Genomic DNA, 22,378 nt, shown 5'->3' with positions numbered 1-22,378 from the left:
TGTGTGTGTGTGTGTGTGTGTGTGTGTGTGTGTGTGTGTGTGTGTGTGTACGTACACTGGAGTAGAAGGTATATATTCCAGAAGAGTGGAAAGTGGGGGGATGGGCCAAATTCTGAAGGGCGCTGAATGCTCTATAAGCCTTGCTTAAGCTCAGTAGGAGTGTAGGAATGACTGGCATTGATATAGCACTTTAACGTTTGCAAAGTACTTTGAAATCCATTATCTCATGTAAACCTCACAACACCCCTGGATGTGTCGTACACCCCAACCCAATTAAAATAACTAACAAGATATTCCATGCTCTGATGTCTTTCATGTGATAATAAGTCTTTGAGTTACAGAATGAAAATTATAAAATAGACATGAAAATTTTCTAGACACTTTTATTGAATAAGTCAAACAAAAGCATAAACTAGGTACAGAAAAAGTCCTTTACCAGCCTGGAAGGAGTATAATTCAATAAAGCTACAAAAGAAGTGTGCTGGGATTTACTGAAACTAAACAGGAAATGTATTGGGATTTGTTGAAGAGAAACAGTGACTGTAGCTTTGGATAAAACAGCAAGTCAGTTTGGAATCTGTTCACCCAATAGCAGGTTGGCCTAGTGGCAGATATAGGCAGGCACAGTAGATAGAGCACTGGACCTGTAATCAGGAAGACCTGAGTTCGAATTTGGTCTCAGATACCAGCTGTGTGACCCTGGACAAGTCACTTAAACTCAATCTGGCTTAGTTTTATCAACTGTGGTTATTGTCCTTCACACTTGAAGCAGACCAAAGTGCCATCTCTATGTTGGGGTCAAGGTATATAGTATGTCCGACTGTGGCTAATCAGTCTAATATGACCAATATGGAAAGCTCTACCAAGATCAGGCACAAATAGTCCATATGAACATTTAGAGTGAAGATGCCTCTAAATTTGCATATCTCACATTTCCTTTGAGCATTTCTGCTTTGCTCAAAAAGCACAATGCCTTCTTTGATGCTATCAACTACAAAATGGCGATGAGCACCTCTGTTCCAGCATTATTGTAAAGGTCAGATGAAATATTTGTAAAGCTCTTAGCACAGTCCCTGCAGACTATAGATGCTTAAGAAATGAATATATATTTCCTCAATGCTTATTCCTTTTCCTTCCCCTTAAGAGGGAAATACCTAGACAGAGAGAAGTAGAAAGTATTTGTCTTTTCCTTCCCTTTACAAAAATAAGAAGACGTCATGAACTTTGGGAGGTTGGAAGATTGGAACTTCCCAGTGGCAATGATAAAAATGCCTCCAGAACAATGTTGGATGATGGCAGCATCTACCCTGGGAGCTGAGGACAAATCCCAAGGAAAGTCATCTTTAGGACTCTACAAGGGCCTCCTCCCTGAGAGTCTAGTCAAAAACTACACCTGTGAGGAACTTAATGAGGACTACATAAAAGGAGAAGAAGAGAACTTCCATCTAATTAGGAGCTATGACTTGTGCTCTGGAAGGCTGAACTTTTTCTTCCCTGGATTCTCTCTGTTTATATTTAAGGGACACTCTGTCCCAGACTTTTGGAAGAATGTTTTTGTACCAACTGTCCTTACTGTATCACCTTAGTAAAAGCTATTTCTGAAAACTAACTCTGGCTGGCTAATATCAATCAATGTAGAGCATATAAGTAAGAGCTCATGAGCAACAGTGATAGAAAATACCCCCCAATTCTCAGGGGATATTCTAGAATACTAAGGGAAGAAGTAATAAGCTACTCTGTCTGGTACCTGAACTGCCAATTCAGGTAGGGCTGGGAAAGTGAACCCAGAGCCTGAGCTACAAAGGACATAGGCAGGACACTATCAAATTTGCAAACAACACAAAGTTGGAAGGGATAGGTAACAAGTTGGGCTGCAGAGTCAAAATCCAAAAAGATTTTGATAAGGTAGAATGCTGGGCTGAATCTAATAGGATGAAATTTAAAAGGAATATGCATAAAACATTACATTTTGGTTCAAAAAACTGTCACAAGACAAGATGGAGGAGTCTACATAGACAGAGTTTGTATAAAAAGAGCTGAATGTTTTAGTAGCTTCAGAGCTTACTATCAGTCAACAATGTGATATGGCAGCCAAAAAAAAAAAAGAGATTTTTAGGCTCCATTAAGAAAGTCTGGTGCAGGAGAAGTGACAATAACTCTGCAGTTGGACTTGATTTAACCACAACTGAAGAGTTATGTTCAATTATGGGTGTTACATTTTTGGTAGGATGCTGCAAAGTTGGGGAATGTCCAAAGGTCAGCAGCAAGGATTGGTGAAAGACTCTGAGATCATGCTGTATGTAGATCTGTTGAGAAAAAAACTGGTGGTTTTAACCTTGAGAAGGACACATTTTAGCTTCCTGCTAAGGGCTGTCACACTTAGGCCTAAGTCCAGACTGGGGGGGTGAATGATTACTCACCAAGGGCCTTGTGAGGAGTGGAACTGGCAGGAGAGCTTTTAGAAAGGAGAAAATCTTCCTCGATCTTGCTCTGAGAGATGACTTGCAATGTCCCAGACTCTTTTCAGGGAGAGATTCATGGAGAGAGAGAACAGGCTTTGGAAAGCAGACATGTAAGCATATGCCGGATGTCTAGCTTGCTCAGGGTACTTCCCTTTGGATCAGATTGGGGCTTCTCTCTCTCAGTTATTTTGCCCCCAGAGGGAGAGTTCATTCACTGTGTATTTTCTGGTAAAGTCTTGTCTATACAACTTCTCTGATTTCTGTTTGCTGTCTTCTTGAATAAATAGCTTACTCGTTCATTATTTGTGATGGTTGATCGTTTGCTTAACTAGCTTTTGGTGGGAAGAAGTAAGGTTTGAATATTTCTCTAGACCAGCAATATTTAGTGGGGGCAGATAATGATTCTGGTCCAGTACCCATCTCTCTCTGTCTCTCTGAGGGAAACAGTACAACTGGCCTTGTGGCTCTTTCTCCTGCTTCCCTCAAGGCAGACAGGAATCAAAGACTTCCTTGGAAAGGGGTGGGCAAGATTCTAGAGACATCTATTCATGGCTTTCCTCTAACTGCATTTAAACAACTTATATAGACACATACCTAACCTACCAGAGCAACCCAAACACACTACATAAGGAAAATTTTCTTAATAATTGGAGCTATCCAAAAGTAGAAGGGATTACTTCAGAAGGTGGCCATTTCTGGTTCACTGGAGGTTTTAAAGTAAAGGCTAGATGAACACTAATCAGATATTTTATAAAGGAGGTTTTTATTCACTCAGGTATGGGTTATAGTGGATGACTTCTGAGGGCATCTCCAACTCTGAGAGTCTGTGAATATGAACTTGAAGAACGCTAAACTTAACGTGCATTATGAACAAATCCTGACAATGAACAGCCTTGTGACCATAAGCAACTTGTTTAGTTAAAGTCTTAGGTTCCTTGTTTGTAAAATGTGCGTGATAAAACTTGCATTATCTCATAACACAGCATATGCACTGGTCATCAGTTACCATGAAAAAATGCTCTAAATCATTTATTATAGAGAAATGGAAATCAAAACAACTTTGACATATTTCACACCTATCAGATTGGCTAAAATGATAGGAGAAAATGACAAATATTGGAATGTAGGAAAAAATGGAACACTAATACACTGTCAGTGAACTGTGAACTGATCCAACCATTTTGCCGAGTAATCTAGAATTATGGAGTTATAAGTCTGGGTACACCCTTTGACCCTGCAATACCACTAGGAGGTCTTTTTCCCAAGGTGATTAGGGAAAAGGGGAAGAATTTGTATGTTCTAAAATGATTATAACATCTCTCTTTGTGGTGGCAAAAAACTAGAAATTGAAAAGATGCCCATCAATTAGGAAATGGCTAAATAGGTTGTGGTAGATACCAGTATGCCATAAGGAATGATGAGTTGGTTGATTTTAGGAAAACATGGAAAGATTGTAGGAAATAATGAAGAGCAAAATGAGCAGAAACAATAGAATGTTGTACACAGTAACAGTTGTTCGAAAAACAACTGTGAATGAGTACACTATTTTGAGTATTACAAATACTCAAATCAACTACAAAGGATCTATGAAGTCACTATTGACCTCCAGAGAAAAAGAGATAAAAAGTATTTATAATATGGTTTTACATATATATATATATATACACACATGTAAATATGTATGTATATACACATATTGGTGTTTCATGGTGGCCTTCTCTAGTGTGAGGTGGAGAGGGAGAGAGAAAAAAAATTAATAAAATGCACATTAGAGAGCAAAAGAAAACTCAGAAGGAAGCACAAAAAAGCTGGGTAGCTTTGAAAACAATGTGAAATATTTATTACATAGTTTTTCAAAAAAAGTAATGTGAAATAGAGATTCAAGGTTTCATGTTGAATTTTCTTTTAGTGTGCTGTATACAAGGTAATTTTTTTGTCTTTTTGTATTTAGAAATGAAATGAATAAAAAAATTTTAAAAAGAAAACACTTGAACAAGCAAATATATTTGGTTTTTGCCAAATGAAGGAAACGCAGTTAAAATATAAACATGTAAAATCTTAAGAAAAATAATAAGCAGTTATAAGCAATATCACCTTATGAAGCAGAAGAATACAGTGGAGAGAAGAAACATGTTCAAATAAAGCAATAGGAAATGCATCTACCTACCTATCTTGCTCTTCCTACCACATCTACATGACATACGTGGCATATGTCTTTAGTGAGTATTCATCTCCCTATTTTAAAGGCTAAGAAGAGCTATCCCTCTTCTTATATGTCTCATGGAAACTTGTGTGATTTCTGACATGTACATGAGAAACAAACTATTGGAAAAGAACCTTCAAGGAAACTAATAATCGTGCTTTCCAAGTTTTTAAAGGTGACATATGATATTTTGGTCATGAATGCCAAGGCCCAAGAGCTTTACTCTAAACATTTAAAACATCTATTTTTTCTGTATTTACAATCATACCAAAGTGTGATTAGCACATCTTCACTACTTAGTGAGCACAGAACGTAAGGCACTAGACTAAGAAATTGTGTAGAACTGAGACAGGAAATAGTTCTTGTCCTCAAGGACCACCCAATCCGTTTGATATGTGGTAAGGGACTGGAATAAGCATTTAAACAGCACATACTATGAGCCAGGCACTGTGCTTTAAAAAAAAAAATACAAACATTACCTCATATGGATAAAGAAAACCATTAGCACAGGTTAAAACTTCCCAGGAAAATGATATGAGTATATATAAACTCTTTCAGGGCAAAGACTATTTTTGTTTTTGTCTGTATCTCTATTACCTAACATTTTGCCTTGGACACAGAGAGGGCTCAACAGATATTTGCTGGATATAAGTACTGAATCAAGTGTATCATTATCATCAAGCAAGAAGGGCAGTGCAATCTTATATTCTCTCAACCTTTTAGTCAATTGTATGACCTTCAAAAGCATGGAGATGCCTATTAGGCCTGAGTGCTATTCTCATATAGATTTTGAAGAAATGACAAAGTAGGCATATAGATTGGTAATTATTATTTTCTTGGTCATCTTTTTATATAATAATTTTTCCATGTGTTTGGTATCTTCTCTTTTAGTAAGCTTGAGGACAAGTCTATGAATATCACTAAAAAGTCCTTGAGACACATCCGAAGATTTTTCTATGTAGTTTTTGGAGTCAACAACAAGAAGACATGAAGAATACTACATATTACTTTGCAGAGTCAGCAGAGCAAGATAGATTAGCAAAAGGCATAAAAATCCAAAGTTCTATATAGTCTGGTTTAGGAAATACTAAATGTAGCCAATGATTTTTACTGGCAATTTAGAGAGAAAAGCTGGCAGTGAAAATTGTGACACATTAGAGTTGTTGCTGAGAGGCTAAGGGCTTTTATTTAAAAGCCAGGAAGCCATAAATTTTTCAGAAACATATAAGTCACAGGGGAAAAACTTCTCATATTTTGGCCTCAAACTGCCTCTTTGAAAGACTATCTAATCCATAACATACTGGAAGTGCATTACAAATACTATTTCAACTATACCTAACCATCATTTATAACATTTCTATGCAAAAATAAAAACTCATATGTGTACTGTGCTTTCAGAAGCAGGGCAGTGGAAAAGGAAGAGCAATGAATCTGGTGTCAGAGACCTGGAGTTCAAGTTCACCTCTTTCACTTACTGGCTAAGATCTTGGCCAAATCACTTAACCACACTGGACCTCAATTTCCTCATCTGTAAACTTAGAGGTCTAGATTAAATAAAGAACTTTTTAACTTGGAGTCCATGGACTTGTTTTTTAAAAAAATATTTTAATAACTGTATGTCAACACAGTGAATTTCCTTTGCAATACTATGAATTTTATTTTATGCATTTAAAAATAAAGACTAGAGAGCAATTGGAGGTGAGAGAGGAGAGGTTAGGATGAGGAATGGACTCATTCTCTGTTAGCCAGTTAGATGAAGAGAGAGATCAAGAATTTCAGTGTTTAGTGTATAAGGGCCTGGTGCTTGTGCAGATCCCATCACCTTTTTTAATGGATGAAATGCCTCCATGCAGAGAGAGAGTTTGGGAATTTCGTTAGCAGAAAATCATGATAACCTGTAAAGGAAGTGCCTTGGAGGGATGGTGAGGTATTTGGAGATATTCCATTAGTGGTTCCCTTTGGCTACATGACTAGGATCCAGGAGGCTCAATGATTGGCTGTGGAGGCATTCACAAAGACCTGTCAGCTTCAGCTACTCATTTGGTGCCTCTCTTCACTTCATTTGATGACTCCTTTGGCCCTGGCATCTGGTAAGAGACATGCTAGAAAGCAAAGTGCCTTAGGGACTTCCCTTCTGAGGCCCACTGGGATGAGCCACTGGAATCTGAGAATCAGAACTGTAGCTGGCACAGCACTGATGCCCCAAGGAGTAAGGCACAATCTTCAGGAGTTAACTTCAGGATCCCAGTCCCGCATAAAGACTTAACAGGCAGTCATGTGACATCTGGACATAAACTTGGTAGGTCCAAATCTAAATAGGAACTGAGCTAAGATTTGAGCATACTCTGCCCAGAGACTAAGGTGGTATAAGAGAGTGTATGCCCTGGAGGTGTTGGGAAAATGCAAATTTGTTCATGCTTTATCTTTGGAAGAAATATTTCTTTGTAAAAACTATTTAATAGGGGGGTGGTCAGGAGGACCCGAGTTTGGTTCTGGCCTCAGATTAAACCCACACAAAAAAACTAGCTGTGTAACCTTGGGCAAGTTACTTAACCCCAATTGCCCCCCAAAAGGCAAAAACAACAACAACAACAAAAAAACTATTTCATAGTAAATCATTAAATGGAACTAGAGTGCTAAGAGCAGATCCCTAACAAAGTGGGATGGGAGGTGGGGAGACAATTCAATGGAATTAGAGAAGAAAAATCCCAACACCCCATGGAATCCTGGAGTGATACTGTAGGTATGGCCTGGAGAAGACTAAAGCATATGTGTTACATTAGAAATTAGGGTAATCATGCACCTTTAAGAGGATATGCACTGAAATGAATGCTAAGCTCTAGCATGTTTGTTAGGGGGAAAAGTTCATTCGAATTATTTTGTTATTTTCATATCTCATGATTTTAGCTACTGACTATATGTATAGTGGTCCTGATAATAATTATTTTGCAAATTTAGAATTTGCATAGATTTTATTTTAATGGTATTTCCCCCAATTATATGTCAAGACAATTCTTAGCATTCATTTTTACAAATTTTGAGTTCCAAATTTTTCTCCTTTCCTCCCCTCCTTTCTTCTTAAAATGGTAGGCAATTTGGTATAGATTATATAGTGCAATTATATAAAACATATTTCCATATTAGTCATAATTGTGAAAGAAGAAATAAAACAAAAGAAAAATCAAAAAATTAAAGGAAATTAAAAAAGTATGCTTCAGTCTGAATTCAGAGTTCATCAGTTCTTTGGATATGTATAACATTCTCCTTCATGAGTCCTCTGTACTTGTCTTGGATCACTGTGATGAGCTGAGTCATTCATAGCTGATCATCACACAATGTTGCTGATGCTGTGTACAATGTTTTCCTGGTTCTGCTCATTTTACTTTGCATCAGTTTGAGAAAGTCAAAGACAGTATGTCAAAAGAAGACACGATGGAAAATAGGTGTTTCTTTTCCCCTTAATTAACATAAAAAAAATCTAGGAAGGATTTTATACTATACTATAACACACTGGGTACAAACTGAATAGATGAAATTTAAAAGTGATAAGTGAAAAACATTTGTTCTTGGGTATAAAAATCAATTTCACAAGTACAAGATTGGAAAGGCAAGGCTAGATAGCAGTTCATCTGAAAACAATAAGCAGGTTCTACTGGATCACAAGCTTAGTCTGAGTCAGTAGATTGATATAGAAGTAAAAAATCAAGAACCTAATGCAATCTCAGAGGTGGTACCCAGGATTATGGTGTCAATAGTCCTTGCCATACTTTCTTTTGGTATAATATCTGGAGTACTGTGTTCAGTTCTCAGGAATCACAGTTTAGGAAGGACATTGATAAATAGGAAGGCAACCAAAATGGTGAATATTCAGAAGGCAACTGGGATGGTGAAGGGAAGGTGTGTGGTTAAATGTTCAACAACTGCATCTCCAAAAAAAATGTACTCACCACACACTCTTGGGTTTAATCTGCTTTATTAACATGTTCTCCATCACTTTACTAAAACTAGACAATCAACAAAACAGTAAAAGAAGCCCAAACTTATAGTACTTGTCAATTTCCAAGTGTAAATGCTCTTCATGAATTTTTTTTTTTTTTGCTTTTTGGATGGCAGTTGGGTTTAAGTAACTTGCCCAGGGTCACACGGCTAGGTTTTTTGTTTGTGTGTTAAGAGTCTGAGGCCGAATTCGAACTCAGGTCCTCCTGACTTCAGGGCCAGCACTCTACTCACTGCGTCACCTAGCAGCCTCCCTTCATGAAAATTTAACATTTGGATCTCTCAAGCAGGTTTTATCTGGCTCCAGCACACCCTTGAAAATGCTTCAATTATAAGACATACAAGGGTTTGAAGAAACTGGGGATTTTTAGCCACATGAAGAAAAGAGTTAAGGAGGTCATGACACCTCTCTTGTTCAAATATTTGGAAAGCTGTCAACTAGACTTAAGACCTTGAACTCCATCCTCTGCACCACTTAGCGTATATCTATCTCAACCCAAAAGTCAGCATTAAACTTAATAGAGATCTAATAAGACCAAAGGTAAAGCAAGATATCCATCATCAACATTACAATATCATATAGTGCTAAAAATACTAGCTATAGTGAGAAGAAAAGAAAAAGAATATCGGCAAAGAGGAAACAAAATTATTACTTTTGTAGATGCTATGAAGATTTACTTAGAGAATTCTTAAGAGTCAACTAAAAATTAGTTGTAACAATTAATAACTTCAACAAAGTTGCAAGATTTTAAATCCACATAAGTCATCAGTATTTTTGTATATTACCAATCAAACACAGCAGGAAGAGACAGAGAAATTCCATCTCAAATAACTACAGAGCATATAAAATACTTGGGAGTCTACCTGCCAAGGCACACATAGGAACTCTATGAATAAACTACAAAACACTCATCATACAAATAAAGACTTTTAAATAATTGTAAAAATTATTCAGAAATTGTATTAATTACTCATGGCAGCTTACCATAATAAAAATGATAATACTAACTAGATTAATTATTTAGTGCCATACCAATCAAACTAAATGATTACCTTGTGAACCTAGAAAAAACAATAACAACAAAATTCATCTGGTAGAACAAAAGGTCAAGAATCTCAAGGGAATAATTAAAAAATGTGGGAAGGGAACCCAGTACTACCAGATCTCAAGCTATATACAAAGCAGTAATCATCAAAATGAGTGGGTACTGATTAAGAGTTATAAGAGCTCTTGGAGGTGCTAGAAGGGTAGTGGTTCTAGTTCTGGTGACAGGTTAAGTCTGCTGTCCAGGCATCTGCATACAAGGTCATGAATTATTTGCTCATGACAATCCCTGAAAAAAAAAAGTATAAAGTAGCTCTCAGTACCATCTAGTCCCCTTCAGCTTTGACAGGGACCATGATTAATTTGCAGAAAAAGGGCAGAAGCTTTGGAGAATCACAGTTTTTATATACTTTTTTTTTTTTAAGCAATTGGGGTTAAGTAACTTGCTCAAGGTTATGCGGCCAGTTATTTTGTGTGGGTGCCAAGTATCTGAGGCTGGAACCAATCCTGGGTCTCACAACACCAGGGCCAGTGCTCTTACTCACTGCACCACCTGGCCACCCCTTTATATATTTTTAATATAACCACTGTGACTCTAAATGTGAGAACCTTGTCAAACAATCTGGTCACCGCTGTATTGGAGAAACCAAACCAAATATTTATTGATATCCTCTTTCCAAATTAAACAAAAAGATATAAGGAAGGCACAGCTAAAGAGAAGGAAAGCTCACAAGGTCTCATAAAATAAAATAACGAAGTTACCAGAATTGGTTTTATTGTGTGCCCAAGGGCAACAAGCCATATTATTTCATGGGACACTTAAGTCTATTGAGCTATTCACAATAAATACTTACTGACTGATGAGCCTAAGCTAAAAGACCAAGATGAAGATAACAGCAGCTTAAACACTATCAGTTGCAGAGGTTGAGGATATAGAGAAATATATGAAAAACCTCATAAAATTCTTCAAACTCAATGTATGCTTTTATACTGACTTCAGTGCAAAGGTGGACTTAGTGGAGATGATGAAAAATGAAAAATGTTGGAAATTGTGGTTTATGATCAAGAAAAAATGAGAACAAAGAGCCCAAGTAATCCCCCAAATTCTTATGCCTCTATATCTGGACACTTTCTAAAATATATATACATATACACATACATACATATACAAGTGTGTATGTTATATTAGTAACTGGCAAAAATTCAAATTTTTTTTAATTTATAAAGAATTTATAAAATTTATATATTTGTAAATATTTTATTTATATATTATTGAATATATATTTATTCTTATATTTATAATATTTATATATTTTACTTATAAAATTATAAAAATTTAGTACTAAACATCAATAAAGCTAACCAAATCTGCTTCTCCTTAATTAATTAAATTTAACAGGGATTTATTATGCACCAATGCCCAGCACTGTTTTGTGCTTTGTGGGGGTGGAGGGGATGTATAGGATACATAAGGCATAATCATTGTCCCAAAGGGCCTCAGAGTTGGGCAAAATAAGCCTCACATATAAAAAAACAATTAAAGGACCATTAATCAATAAGTATTTATTAAACGCCTAGTACATGCCAGGCTGGGGATATAAATAAAAATGTAAGATGGTCCCTCAAAGAGCTTACATTCCACTGAAAACAATTTAGATCAATATATTATCAAAGTTAGATTGTTCTGTATAGAAACTGATTTCTTTTTGTTTGCTTTTGAGGAAAATATCTAGAACACCTGGAAATAGGTTTCCTATAAAAACTGCTGGTTTTTTCTACTTCTATAATATTAGAAGGTACAGAAGCTCACTACTCATCCTTCATAGGGGGCCTCCAGAATAGTATACTCCTTCTATGATGTTTAGAATACCAGACTTTATTATGTGAGAAATGTGGAACACTGGAGAAAGGACTAGACTTGGGAGTCACAAGACCTGAGTTCAAATCTTGCCTCTACTACTTACTACCTTGTGCAGCAATTGGGAAAGGTAGGTAGGTAATAAGCATTTATTAAACATTTACTACATGCCATGAACTGTGCAAAATGCCTGGGATCCAAATGGAAGCAAAAAGAAAAAATGCTCCTTCAAGGAGCTTAAATTCCAATTTGAGAAGATGACATGTAAAAGGGGAGGGAAGGATATGATGCTATAGTGGCAAAGTCTTTAGAGTCCAAAGCACAGCCAGGATGAGGAATGAAAGGGGGTCTATAGGGGCCTGTCCCCAAAATAGAAGGCTCAAAAAGAACTCACCACTGGGAGAAGGGGGCTGGAATGGTTGAAGGAAATTGTCAGGTAAGAAGATGCAAGGTGGCAAAGAAAACAAAGCAGACAGAAGATTCCAACATTAGATTCCTATTTTGGGGACAAAAATGAGCAAAGCATGGAACAGGAGGAGAACAGTGAAGTCAGAACTCCTGTACCAAAAGCTTCAAAGGAAAACACGAGCTGGTTACAGGCCATAGAGGACCTTAAGAAGCAGATAAGAGAAGTGGAGGAAAAATTGGGAAGAGAAATGAGAACAATGCAAGAAAAATATGAAATCAGAGTCAACAGCCTGACTGAGGAAAATAACACCTTAAAAAAAAGACTAACTCAAATGGCAAAAGAGGCTCAAAAAGGCAATGAGGAGAAGAATGCCTTAAAAAGTCGAATTTGCCAGATGGAAAAAGAATCTCAAAAGCTCAACAAAGAGAATCATTGCTTCAGAATTAGATGGGAGAAAATGGAAGCTAATGACTTTATGAGAAATCAAGATGCTGTTAAACAGATCTAAACAAATGAAAGAATAGAAGGCAGTGTGAAATATCTCATGGGAAAAACCACTGACCTGGAAAATAGATCCAGGAGAGAGAATTTAAAAATTATTGGACTACCTGAAAGCCATGATCAAATATGTTCAAAGTAAGAACCTAGAGATCATCCTCCAGAAAGCTCTCAAAGAAAACTGCCCTGATGTTTTAGAATCAGAGGGCAAAATAGAGGTTCAAAGAATCCACCGATCACCTCCTGAAAAAGATCCCCAAAAGAAAACTCCTAGGAATATTATAGCCAGGTTCTGGAATTCCCAGATCAAGGATAGAATATTACAAGCAGCCAGGAAGAAACAATTTGAATATTGTGGAAACACAACCAGGATAACTCTGGATCTGGCATCTTCTACACTGAGGGATAGAAGGGCTTGGAATATGATATTCTGGAGGGCAAAGGAGCTGGGATTAAAACCAAGAGTCACCTACCCAGCAAAACTGAGTATCATGTTTCAGGGAAAAATATGGCCATTCAGTGGAATACAGGACTTTCAAGCATTCTTGCTGAAAAAACCAGAGTTGAATAGAAAATTTGACATTCAGATACAAGAAGCAAGAGAAGCATGAGAAGGTAAACAGGGAAAAGAAATCATAAGGAACTTATCAAAGTTGAACTATTAACATTCCTACATGGAAAAACAATAATTGTAACTGATGAAACTTTTCTCAGTATGAAAATAGTTGAAGGGAATATATGTGTGTGTCTATATATGAGGGTATATGGGCATATGAATACATATGTGAATGTGTGTATATATGTTTACAGGTATACATAGATAGAGGGCACAGGACCAATTTAACAAGAAGGGATGATACTTAAAAGGTGAAATTAAGAGGTGAAAGAAGAATAATAATGAGAGGAGATGGGGAGAGACAATGGGGTAAACTATCTCATGTAGAACAGGCAAGGGAAAATAGTTACAATGGTGGGGAAGAATAGGAAGGCAAAAGGGAATGGGTCAACCTTATTCCCATTGAATTTGGCTTGGGGAAGGAATGAAATACACACTAAATAGGGTATCTCACCCTATAGGAGAGTAGGGGAGAAGGAGATGAGAGGGAAGGCAGGAGGGGGGAGGGAAGTTGGAAGCACCCACTTTTGAAAAGGGATGGGATCAAAGTAGAGAATAGAACAAGTGGGAGGTGGGATAGGAGGGAGGGAAATATAGTCAGTCTTTTACAATATATCTACTATATTATTGTTTTGCATTAGCCACATATGTACAACCTATACTGAACTGCTTATCTTCCCAGTAAGGGTGGGTGACAAGGGAGGAAGGGAATGAATCTGGAATGCAGTTTTAAAATTAAATGTTTAAATATATATGTGTGTGTGTGTGTGTGTGTGTATATATATATATATATATATACTATTATTAATACTATTTCACATGTAATTGGGAAATAAGATATACAGGCACTGGGGCATAGAGATCCATCATGCCCTACTGGAAAAGTCGAAAGGGCTATGGGAGAAAATATGGGAGAGAGCTGATTGGAGGATGGGATATCCTGTGGGACTGCTATTTTGGGGCGGTGGGTAGGGGAAAAACGGGGAGAAAATTTGTAACTCAAAACCTGGTGGAAATGAATGATGTAAATCACAAGTTAATAAAGCATTTGAAAAAAATTTAAAAAAAAGAAGATGCAAGGTGTTGAGGGATGGATGGTCCGGGGTGAGAGGACAGCCGAGCCATAGCAGCATCAGAATCAGGTGGGGGATGAAACGTGGCAGGTCTGGGCAAATCACTTTACTTCCTGGTCCTCTGTTTTGTTGTTTATAAAAGTGGGTTTCAGACTAGACGACCTTTAAGTTTCCTTCCAACTCTAAATCTGAACCCTGGAACTTATGAAATCTGTTTATAGAACCATTGTTCTGCTGAGTACGTCTGGCTTCTCACTTCTAACCTGTTTCACTCCCTGATCGTCTAGACAGTCTATTTCTCTTCCTCAAGGAAAAGAAGACTCTTAAACCCATGAAATCAAGTTGAAACCACTTTCTTTGAAATTATATGATATGCTAGACTGAGGCACCAAGGTTCCCAAAGACCTGAATGGATAGTTAATATTCAAGATAAAAAAAGATTATTTATTCAACAACAAATGTCAAGTCTGAAAAGATACAGAATAACAGATACATGTGAAATCCTACACTTGGATTAAAAACAACACAACAACATTGTAATTAGGAGATGAGGTGGCTAAACAAAGTACACAGATAAAGTACACTGATAAAGATCTGGGAATTTTAGGAGACTTACAAGCTCGATGAATTAACAATGTGACCAGCATCCAAAAATTGACACAAACTCAAGTTGTGTCAAAAGCGACAAACAGACCAAAGGGAGGTGACAGTGCTGCTGTACCCTGTCCTGGGGCACCAGGTTCAGTCCTGTGTACCATATTTTAGAAATTCGAGTGAGAAGCTGACATTTGTCTAGAGGGTGATCAAGATGGAGAAGGAACCAGAGACCATGTGTCTGTCATGAGTTAAAGGGAACAAGGATGTTCAGACCAGAGAAGACTTCAGAGACCAGAGAGCTTTCTTCAAGTATCTGAAGGGTTGCCCATGTGATAAAGGGATTATGTCTGTTGGGGTTGGCCCATGCTGATAGATCTATCTCATATATTCAAACCAACTAACATATGTAGTTTATTCTGTATGGCTTTAAATTCTTGACTCTGGAGAGAGGTTGAGGCCTGTATTCAAGGTCACCTTATCCTGAGGTAAGTGAAGAAAAACCTCCCCAGTTAATATGCTTTTCTTCCAGATACAGGTTATTAGATTATTTGTCAAAATAAGTCATTCCCCTCTCATTTCAGATCTACCCAGCCTGTCTGTATTAGAGGTATTGATAAGAATAAGAACCTCATAAACCATATTCAGAAGTGAAATATCTTTCTGTCACAGCAGGAGGGTTGATGAAGATATCTCTTAATCAACTGGTCTCTCCCAAGCCCACCCCAGATGATGAAATCAAAGAAAGGACAGATAAAGAAAAATCAAATGAAAGAAAACATGTGGGCTATAATAAAGACTAGACCTCGGAAAATGGATTGTTCCTCAAAGGTAAGTTTTGGTACCCACTACAGCAAAAGGGTGGTTTCATAACAAAGAATTAAAGAATGTTAACATCTTGCAGACTCAGTAGCAATTTGTGTAATATAAGTGACCAAAGCAAAAGATCTATTGCATATTTAAAAAAATTTAAAGATATAAAAATTATAAAGTTTATTTGATAACTTTAATTTGTACCAACTGATTTGCACACCACTGTATAGTCTTGCTTTCCAAAACCTGAACTTGTAGAAGGCTCAGGCTGGCTATCAGTGTTATGTTCTATGGGGTACATCTGTACCATAGGAGTTCCTAAAGCAGAACTGATATTACATCAAGGTTCAGTCTTTTCCTTTATTTGAACTGGTGGCTGGGCTGTACATAGAATCTTCTTTATTTGAAATGTCTACTTCAGAGCCACTGTTTGGGTCACGCAATCTTTGCATAGCTGGAAAGTGGTCTCCTTTGCTTAGAGACAGCTGAGGTAAGTGTCAGTCTTTAATCCTTCTCATCAAGCCGTCCAGACCATTCACTAATATGTAATAAGTGAACCTATATATATATATTTATAAGGGCCCCCACCAGTCTATAGGCTTTTTTTTTTTGGTAAACTGGCAAGATGCCCAGGCTCTCCATGGAAGGGTTGGAGATGAGACAAAGAAAAAAAAGTGACTTAAAAAACTGCTAAAATTCTAAAAGAGATGCTGTGGAGTCCCATGGGTTTTGGAGCTGCTGTTTCCTTATCTGTAAACTGGGTATGATAACAGGCAGTACCTACCTCACAGAATTGTGCAGTTCAAATGAGATAATAATATATGTAAAGTGCTTCGCAAGCCTTAAAGTGGTCTATAAATTGCAACTATCATTATTAAAACAAAATAACCCACATCAAATTTTAAAAGCTAATAAGAAAATCATAATATCCAGGAAGCTGGTAATCACCTTGTACTCTGCCCTGGTCTGACCATATCTGGAAGGGGCCCTAGAATATCTAGTCTAATACACTGTTAAAAATGAGACCTCCCAGTGAGAAAAAAAAATTGCCCAAAGTGCAATTTAAATTCAGTTCCTCTAACTACAAAGCCTGGACTTTGTTCTTAAATCACTTCCCAGTCACCAGCTTCAAATCATGACTTTCATGTCTCAACCCACTGTATTTCCCCCCATTTGAGTGTAACATCCTTGAGGGAAAGAACTGTCTTGCTTACTGATATTTCTATCTCCAGAGCTTACACAGAGCCTAGCACATAATAAGAACTTAAAAATGTTCTATATATCTACCTGTCTTATCTTTCTACTATGCCACAGTATTATGTTAGTTCTGAGTGTCATATTTTAGGAATGGCATTGATAACTTTTTCATATTTGTTTTTTTTGTTACATTTTGAGTTCTGAGTTGTCTCCCCTCTTCTCTCCCTAACCCTCATTAGAGAAGGCCAAGATTTGATATAGACATGTATGTGGCACCATACAATACATACTTCCACATGTCAGTTCTCTCTAGATATGAATAGCATTTTCCTTCATATGTTTTTCATGGTTGATCTGAATGTTCACATAACGCAGAATAGCTTCATCATTCACAGTTACTCTTCAAGCAATATTGTTGGTTCTGCTCAATTCACTCTTCATTATTTCATGTAAGTCTCTATTTTTCTAAAATCAACCTGCTCATCATTTCTTACTGCATATATATACACGCATATATGCATATACATATACATAAATATTCCATGACAATCATACACCATGACTTATTCAACCATTCCCCAATTGATAGGCATCTCTCCAATTTCTAGTTCTTTGCCATCACAAAGAGATCTGCTATAAATATTTAGAACATATAGGTTCTTTTCCTTTTCCCCTGATAACAGACATAATAGTGGTATTGCTGGGTCAAAGGGTATACACAGTTTCATAACTCTTTGGGCATAATTCAAAATTGCTCCCCCAAATTATTGAATCAGTTCACAATTCCACCAACACTGTATTAGGGTCCCAAATTTTCAACAACCCCTCCAACAGTTGTCATTTTCCTCTTCTATCATTTTAACCAATCTGATAGGTGTGAAATGCTACCTCAAAGTTGTTTTAATTTGCATTTCTCTAATCAATAACGATTTAGAGCATTTTTTCACATGCCTATATCTAGCTTTGATTTCTTCCTCCAGAAAACTGTCTGTTTATATATATCCTTTGACCATACAGCAATTAGGGAATAATTCATTCTTATAAAGTTGACTTAGTTCTCTATATATTTGAGATATGAGGCCTTTATCTGAGAAACTATCTGTAATTTCCCCCCCCAATTTTCTGCTTTCCTTCTAAACTTGGCTACATTGGTTTTATATGTACAAAAACTTTTAAAAGTTTAATATAGTCAAAATTATTCATTTTCCATCCCACAATGCTCTCTATCTCTTGTTTATTCATAAATTCTTCTCCTAGCCATAAATCTGATGGGTAATACATCCCATGCTCTTCTAATTTACTTATATCTCCCTTTATATTTAAATCATGTATCATTTTGACCTTATCTTGGTAAATTTTGTAAGATATTGGTCTATAGGAGCAGCTAGGAGGCACAGTGAATAGAGCACTGATCCTGAAGTCAGGAGGATCTGAGTTCAAATCTGGCCTCAGACACTTGATACACTTACTAGCTGTGTGACCTTGGGCAAGTCACTTAAAGCCAATTGGCTTGCCTCCCTCTCTCCCCCCAAAAAAGATATTGGTCTATACCTAGTTTCTGCCAGACTGCTTTCCAGTTTTCCCAGCAATTTTTTTTATCCCAAAAGCTTAGATCTTTACTTTATCAAACACAACATTACCATAATCATTTATTACTGTGTACTGTATAGCTACTCTATTCCATTCATCTACCATTCTATTTCTTAGCAAGTACCATATAGTTTTGATAATTACTACCTTACAATACAGTTTAAGATCTGGTACTGCTAGACCTCTTTCCTTTATATAATACATTTTTCATTAATTCTTTTTATATTCTTGCACTTTCAGTCTTCCAAATGAATTTTATTGTTTTCTAGATCAATAAAATATTTTTGGTAGTCAAATTGGACTGGCACTGAGTAAGTTGATTACTTCAGGTAGAATAGTCATTTTAATTATATTGGCTCGACCTACCTGTGAACAATATTTTTCCAATTACTTAAATCTGACTTTACTTGTACAAAAAGTACTTTATAATTATGTTCATACAGTTCCTGGGTTTGTCTTGGCAGGTATACTCACAGGTATTTTATGCTGTCTATGATTATTTTAAGTGGGGTGTCTCTTATTATCTTTTCTTTCAGGACCTTGTTAGAGTGATGTATAGAAATTCTGATGATTTCTGTCAGTTTATTTTATATCAGTATTGATAATTTTACTATCCAGAGGGCAATCAGGATGGTGAAGGGCCTCATAGTCATGCCAGATGAAGGTAGGTTGAAGGAACTGGGGATATTTAGCCTGGAGAAGAGAAGATTTGGGTGAAATAAGACAGCTGATGTATCTAATGGGCTCCCATATAAAAGAGGGATTAAATTGATTTTGCTTGCTCCTAAAAGACCTAAATATGAGCAAATGGAAACTGCAAAGAAGTTGATTTCATCATGATTAAAGATCAACTAACAATTAAAGCTAGCCAAACGTGGAATGGGCTGTCTCTAGAGGTAGTAAAGGTCTCCACCTTCAGAAGAGGTCTTCAAGCAAAAGCTGGATGATCATTTGTCAAGTATGTTATGAAAGGGGCTCGGGTTCAGAATGGGTTTGATAGTTGCTGAGGCTCCTTTCAACCTGGGCTCTGTAAATCATCCTGTTCTGTATACAGTAAAACCTTAATTAACCTGTGCTTTAAGAAAAAAATGAGGACATTGAATTTTTAACTGACAGCCTAAACACAAAGAAACAAATTGTAGCAGGGACTTATTTTTTAAAGTAATACCATTTTGTTTTTGGTTTTTTGCTTTTTTGGAGGGGGGAAGGTAGGACAATTGGGATTAAGTGACTTGCCCAAGGTCACATGGCTAATTTTGTGTGTGTGTGTGTGTGTGTGTGGTTAAGTGTCTGAGGCCAGATTTGAACTCAGGTCCTCCTGACTCCAGGGCTGGTGCTCTATTCACTGTGCCACCTAGCCACCCCTTAAAGCAACTTCTAAAGAATGTCTGACCTTGAGACAAGTAGTTAGATTTCGTTCTCTTCCATCTACAATGCTATCTACTTAGGATTCAATATATCAAAAGATTAGAATATAATTTTTGTGGGTATTCTTTACTGAAGTAGATTGCAACTCCTTCTTAGATTAATAAACAGTTTCATGAGCTGCTGTGCTTAAAAAAAGAATTAACCATCAATTCATGGCCAACTTTTTGGTGATTAGTTACTGTGATCTTACTTAAGTTGGTCCTCTGATTGTTCATAAACCTTTACAGGTTGGCAGGACCCACCACAGCTGTGTTCTTAATGCATAAACTTTTAAGAACCCAAGTTCATCTCCACATTATAAGGATGAATACAAGGTAGGTCTTTATTTCCTTTTTTTTTTTTTTTTTGGCCTTTCGGTGGGCAATTGGGTTTAAGTAACTTGCCCAAGGTTACACTGCTAGTTTTTTTGTGTTAAGTGTCTGAGGCCGGAACCGAACTTAGGTCCTCTCGACTCCAGGCCTGCGCTTTACTCACTATGCCACCTAGCCACCCCCTTGCTTACTTTTTAAAACCCTTTACAGCTTGGTCCCATTATCTTTCCAAACTCAGACATTACTACCTTTCTGGACCTCTATGGGCTGGTCAAACTGGCCTTTTCCCCTACCTTTCCACTGGCTATTCCCCAGTACTCCCTTTATCCTCACCTCTATCTTGTAGAATCCCTCACTTATTTCAAGATGCAGCTCAAATACCATTTTCTCTATGAAGCTTTCCTGATTCTCCCTTGTTAGTACCCTTTCTCCCTAAGTTTTCTTGTTGTTCAGTTGTTTTTTAATCATGTCCAACTCTTTGTGACCCCATTTGGGATATCCTTGGCAAAGATGCTGGAGCAATTTGCATTTCCTTCTCCAGCTCATTTTACAGATGGTGAAACTGAGGCAAACAAGGTTAAGTGACTTGCCCAGGGTCACATAACTAGAAAATGTCTGAGACTATATTTGAATTCTGGTCTTCCTTGATTCCAGGGACAGCCCTTTCTTCACTACATCATCTAGCTACCCCTTCTCCTTATGTATGTAAATGCTGTTTGCCTTGATAGAATGTAAGCTACTTGGGAGCAGAGATTGTTTCATTTCCTGTGTTTATATCTCCCAGCACCTAGCATAGAGTCTAGCAAACAGTAGTCACTTAATAAGTGCCTCATGATTATCATAACATTCAAAATGATTCAGATACTTCAAAATGCTAAAATAAAAGATTCCATTATGTTCATGATATTCTATTATAAGGCAAGAACAGTTAGATGAATTTACAATAAAGAAGATAAAAAGTGTCCTGGCCAACTCTAAAGAACCTGAAAATTAAGATTATCCAGAAGATCTCAATTTTCTAGGCATCTGAGTTCATGGAATTTTTTCATGTGTCCAAAAGCAAAGGTTTACGTGAACTAAGAAGGTAAAATATGAGGGAGAAAGCATAAAGTGAATGGATTAGAGAAAACCAGGAGATGACATGATAGGGAATATCCCCCCAAGTTTTCATATATTCATCTAATACTTCTAGGCACTTGGTTGGATAATACAGTTGGCTATTGTGACTATAAAGGAGAAAACAAAACAACATCTCTCTAAAAAAAGCAAGCACTAATTTTGCTTCTAGGAAGAATACACTAATTTTATTCAAAAGAAAACAGAAGTCTGACACCATTACTGAAAACACAAACCACTACCAACACCTTCAATAATAAACCCCACTAGGACTACAGTTTAAGGGGGGTACAAACTAGTTTGCACAAATACCCACATCTTCTGTAGTATTATTTGGGTATAAGATCTACTCCAGCCCTGCAAAACAATCTCATGTATTTTTTTTAAGCAACTAAAGGGGGCTCACTAGTCTATCAAGTGTTATTGAAAATAAAGGGAAGAACAGTCCCTACTCTTGTACTGTTTACAGTCTGAATAGGAGAAAACTATGTACTTAAAAACAAAAGAGACAACATCCAACAACAATATACCGGAGTATATTATTCAACATTAAGAATAATCTATTTTAGAAAGAGAGGCTGAAATAATGGGAAGAGAGCATTGGATTTGGAATCACAGCATTTATGGATTTAGGCAAGACACTTAACCTCTCAGACTCAGTTTCCTCCATGGGGATCCACCTCCAAGGGAAATAGGCCACTTTTAGCCCTGTTCTCTCTATACAGGTGTAAGCAATCATCATCACTGCTAACTTAGGAATGGAACGGCTGGTGTGAATGGAAGGCTGCGCTTTTCAAGAATGTAGAACGTCAGTGTTATAGAACCAAAGGTTCTTAGTGCTGGAAGGAGCCTTGGAAACCATAGTCCCAACCCCTTTCACTTTACAGATGGGACCACTGAGACCCAGAAAGACAAAGAGAGAGAGGCCCTAGAGTCACAGACTCCTTGTAGAGTTAGAGTCTGAGAGCGATGACTTCCAGCCCAAGACTTTTTCATGAGTTGGAAGGAGGTGAGAGCTGTGAGGTGGAGGGAGGGCAGTGATCTGTATCTTTGCCTGATGCTTTTAGGTACCCCCACTGGGTGGGACGCTTTGCAAACACAAGACACTTCATAAATACTTGAGGAACGGAATGGATTTTTTTTTCTCACTTGATTATCGCCACAGTAAG

The 22,378-nt window shown here is 37.1% G+C and overlaps 1 protein-coding gene across 4 annotated transcripts in view; it reads right to left on the bottom strand.

Annotated features, from left to right (window-relative positions):
* ERICH2 (glutamate rich 2) overlaps window positions 1–22,378 on the bottom strand; it is a 107,957-nt gene that overhangs the window by 74,588 nt on the left and 10,991 nt on the right. The gene's annotated exons all lie outside the window — the stretch shown is intronic.

This window comes from Petaurus breviceps, unplaced genomic scaffold (genome assembly GCF_028583685.1).
Source record: "Petaurus breviceps papuanus isolate PSGF00001 unplaced genomic scaffold, PetGlider_PUasm1.0 91133, whole genome shotgun sequence".
NCBI lineage: Eukaryota > Metazoa > Chordata > Mammalia > Diprotodontia > Petauridae > Petaurus > Petaurus breviceps.
The sequence above is the reverse complement of the archived record's forward strand: the minus strand, read 5'-3'. Positions and strand labels throughout refer to the sequence as shown.